The 4,781-nt window shown below is 40.2% G+C and overlaps 1 long non-coding RNA gene across 1 annotated transcript; it reads right to left on the reverse strand.

Moving 5' to 3' along the window:
* Positions 1 to 1,502: 1,502 nt before the first annotated feature.
* LOC105534323 lies at positions 1,503 to 2,755 on the reverse strand. Its single transcript, XR_001005249.1, has 2 exons — positions 1,977 to 2,755; positions 1,503 to 1,688 (listed from the first exon to the last, which is right to left on the reverse strand). It is a non-coding gene; the product is annotated as an uncharacterized LOC105534323 (long non-coding RNA).
* Between the last annotated feature and the right edge of the window lie 2,026 nt (positions 2,756 to 4,781).

Here is a 4,781-nt window from a genome sequence, read left to right on the forward strand (position 1 = left end):
ACACTGACACGTCACTATCACCCAGAGTCCATAGTTTATATTAGGGTTCGATAAAATGAATTTTTACAACTTAAATCCCCCAGTAAACTTAACATTACTTCTCTGGGCCATACGTTTTTCTGCATCAGTAAAATGGGATAAGAATATTTATTTGGAGCTGGGAGTGGTTTTGCATGCCTGTCGTCTCAGATTCTTGGGAGGCTGAGGAGGGAGGATTACCTAAGCCCAGGAGTTGGACGCTGCAGTGAACCATCATTACACTAAAACCTGGGCAGCAGAGTGAGACCCTGTCTCAAACAAAACGAAACAAAATAAAACAAAGACAACCAGAAGGTAACAATTATTTAGAAGGTTTTGTGAGTACTCTTTGGGATACATTATGACAAGTGCTAGCACATTATGAGTATTCACTTATGGTTAGTTAACTTTATCATTAAGATCATTATAACCAGTAGGAGCTGGCACTGCTACCCTGATCCTGTCTTTGAAGGAGCGAGCCCATATGGGAATAACAATGACTGGCCCCCCTCCCTGCCTTGAATCTGTCATTTGAGTCTACCTAGTTATAAAATGAACAGTGTTTTAAATTTTGAACTTATTCCCTGTCACGGTGGGTAGAAAATCGTCACTACACCCTTATTTATAAAACAATCAGAAAGGAGGAAAAGACACGATTTTGAATTCCAGCCACACATTAATTGTGTGCCTTTAGGCAAATCACTTAAGCCTGTTAAAATTCATTTTATTCCACTGAATAAGAATACATGAAAGCACTTTATATACTTGAATGAACTATGCTCATTTACAGGGTTCTGTGCATGACACTGCATCCGTAAAATTGAGAAACCAACAAAATGAGGACAGAATGAAAAAAGAAAAAAACTTTCAGAATGTTCTTCCTTTCCTCAACGCCATACAGTTTGTGCAGTCAGCTGATTGGCTGAAAATAGTCAGTTTTGATGACTAATGCTTCCTGCTTATGTTTAGTTGGTTTAGGAAGCTCATTAGGGATGCTGTCTTGGAGATGAGTCTGGTGGGTAGAATATCTGATGACTCTAAGACAAATGTGCTTCTTTCAGCTGGTGAATTAATTTCTCAATAGACTCAATTTGCTTTTTACTAACTGTCTTGCAATATCCCATATTTGCAATAGCCTTTCACACACTTGCAATAAGATCTGGCTCACACATACAACCTGTTAGCGGTGAAACAGAAACATTCATCACATTCAAAATTCTCCAAACTTGACAGCAGTTGAATGTGCTTTAAGACAGTAAACATAATGATACATCTGTATTTTCCCCTTCCTCTTACAATCATTTACACAGATAGATGAGAAGTAAATATGTGTTTAGAAAGTATTAGTCATCACAGGTACACCTCCAGTCATCCACTCAAATGTAAACATGGTAAAATATGCACTTGTACAATTTTATACTATCAATGACTATAGGTAGGTGAAAATTAGTGTTGCCAGAAAAAAATCCAAACCAGAAAACTGAAAGTACAGAAAAATTATACTTTTTGTTTTGTCATTGATAAACCATTTTAAAATAATATATCATGTATAGAATAAAAAATTCCACGAATATATACATGTGAATTATACATATATGTGAATTTAATTTTGTTAAAAGGTAATTGGCATCTGCAGTTTCATGGAGCCTAAGTGAAACCCATAAAGAAATGTGTATGGGCCAGGCGCGGTGGCTCAAGCCTGTAATCCCAGCACTTTGGGAGGCCGAGACAGGCGGATTACGAGGTCAGGAGATCGAGACCATCCTGGCTAACACGGTGAAACCCTGTCTCTACTAAAAACTACAAAAAACTAGCCGGGCGAGGTGGTGGGCACCTGTAGTCCCAGCTACTCGGGAGGCTGAGGCAGGAGAATGGCGTGAACCCGGGAGGCAGAGCTTGCAGTGAGCTGAGATCCGGCTACTGCACTCCAAAAAAAAAAAAAAAAAAAAAAAAGAAATGTGTATGAACTAGGAAAGCAACAAAAGCTCCTAACATTTTAAAATTAGAAATCAGATTCAAAACCCATCATGATCTATTTTAAATTTATCTCTATAACATTTCAATTGAGACATAAAACACACTTTCTATAACATGCCTCACTATTTTATTTACAGCATAACTTCCCTTTCCCCAATCCCCAAACTATGTTCCCATCTACACCCCACCCCACCCAACTCTCACCTCTTCTATTAGCATTATTACAAATACGTTTTACAAATCTTATACCAAGCTTTTCCACTCTGTCTCTTTTAAATGTAGAAAAATCTTCTATACAAACCCAAATACCACAAATCTTCAGATTTATATTTTCTAAAGCAGTTAAACCTTTATACACAATTCTACCTAAAAAGCCAAATACGCTTTACAATGTCACGTTATGTTACGTTGACCAGACACAGAAGTCATTTCTGTCGGATTTCTTGTCAGTGTTTGCTTTAAGTTGGACCTTTTCTGATTTTGGCTCCTGTTGTGCCAGTAATTTGAAAGGTCACCTCTCTGTTGCCATTTGGTTTATGCAATGCAGTCTGGCAATTTATAAAAGTCTTGTCAGGGCGCGGTGGCTCACGCCTATAATCCCAGCACTTTGGGAGGCCAAGGCGGGTGGATCACGAGGTCAGGAGATCGAGACCATCCTGGCTAACACAGCAAACCCCATCTCTACTAAAAATACAAAAAATTAGCCAGGCGAGGTGGCAGGCGCCTGCAGTCCCAGCTACTTGGGAGGCTGAGTCAGGAGAATGGCACGACCCTGGAGGCAGAGCTTGCAGTGAGCCGAGAGCGCACCACTATACTCCAGCCTGGCAGACAGCGAGACTCCGTCTCAAATAAATAAATAAATAAATAAATAAAGATATGGAACCATGACCATTGTTATACAATTTTATCCATTGCATAACAGCAATGGATGCTGTTTCTGTGCTAAACAGAAGGTGAGGTCATAGCAAGAAAACGACCTACAAGGCCTCATTTACAGGGAAGTTTTGAGAAGCTGAAGAAACTCTTAGGAAAAGCATGTATGATTGCTGGAATTAAACCATCTACAGAAAGTATGTTCTAAGGTGTTAGGATAAGCACCTAATTAAGCACCAGCAGGCTAAAGCAAGCAGAGAGATAATTGGAGCTACACGTTCACACCTTGCTGCCACTGAGAAGCAGCTGAAAGCAGTATCTCTTCAGAAGTTTCAAGCATCCAGGTCTTTGAGAGACCAAGAGGTCTGTGGCTGCTAAAAGCAAAACAGCCAGCAGATTAAAAAAAAAAAAAAAAAAAAGCGCTGCTTTTTAAAATCCAGAATACGTCACTGTGAGCTGCAAGGTAAATTGTCACTGCAAAGACAAAAGGCACCCTAATTTCCTAAGCTTCCTGTTCTCCACATACAATTTCTTTAAGATTACTGGGCAAAAGTAATTACTGCTTGACCTGCATCTGTAAAACTATTTTAATTGCTGTATTTCTGTATACCATGTGATACGTGGAACATTGCTATCACTGGATGAATGTTCACAGTCAGTACATCTGTCATTTGTTGCAAGTTGCTTCTAGCAAAGGCTGAAGTTTCTTCTCTGACCTTGATGATAACTGAATGAGGTAATTGGATAAAAATATCCCTACTTTCATTCCAACCCTAATTTTTTCTTTAAAAACTTTGTAAGAAAATAAATTTGGCACATTACTCACCTTTCAGCAATTTTTTCAGAAAAGACACACTTTTCACTTGGCCGTTATCCCATTTAAAAGAAGCCATGAATATCTTGTGAAAGAGAGAAAAGGAGGTCAGGCACTAAGATGATGTGATGACATTTGGAAGTCTGAAGGATAATAGAATTGTCCTGACAGTTTAGCTAAGAAGCGACCCACCACTCTGAGTACTCCCAGTGCCAATGGAATGGCAGTTTTTCCAGAATCGTGGATGATAAGAACTGGGAAGAGAAACAGAAACCAAGAAGATTGAAAAGCTGCATGTGGAAACAACTATGTGGCTCAACATTCCACATACTTCTCTGTCGCTTCCGTTGCCTATAGCCTTTGCACAAAGGATAAAGTCATATAAACACTCTTGAGAACAGCACAATTGGTCCAGAAAAGGCTTGATGAGACATAGCTGAATGATAAGTGTGTCGGGAATTGGTGGGTTCTTGGTCTCACTGATTTCAAGAATGAAGCCACAGACCCTCACAGTGAGTGTCAGGAATTCTTAAAAACAGTATGTCCACATTTTGTTCCTTCAAACGTTCAGATGTGTCTGGAGCTTCTGCCTTCTTATGGGTTCGTGGTCTCACTGTCAGGAGTGAAGCTGCAGACCTTCGTGGTCACTGTTACAGCTCTTAAAGGCATCACGTCTGCAGTTGTGCTTTCTTCCCTGTGGGTTCGTGGTTTATCTGGCTTCAGAAATGAAGCTGCAGACCTTTCCAGTGAGTGTTACAGATCGTAACTGCAGGATGAACCCAGAGTGAGCAGCAGCAAGATTTACTGCAAACACCCAAAGAACAAATCTTCCATAAAGCAGAACCCGACCCTACCAAGTTGTCAGTGCTGGCTTGGGTAGCCTGCTTTTATTCCCTTATCTGGCCCCACCCACATCCTGCTGATTGGTTCATTTTACAGAGAGTTGATTGGTCCACTTTACAGAGAGCTGATTGGTCCGTTTTGACAGAGTGCTGATGGGTGCATTTACAATCCTTGAGCTAGACACAGAGTCACAGAGTGCTAGTCCTCCAAGTCTCCACTAGGTTAGCTAGACACAGTGTACCAATTGGTGGATTCA

The sequence above is a fragment of the Mandrillus leucophaeus genome, unplaced genomic scaffold (genome assembly GCF_000951045.1).
Source record: "Mandrillus leucophaeus isolate KB7577 unplaced genomic scaffold, Mleu.le_1.0 Scaffold1330, whole genome shotgun sequence".
Lineage (NCBI taxonomy): Eukaryota > Metazoa > Chordata > Mammalia > Primates > Cercopithecidae > Mandrillus > Mandrillus leucophaeus.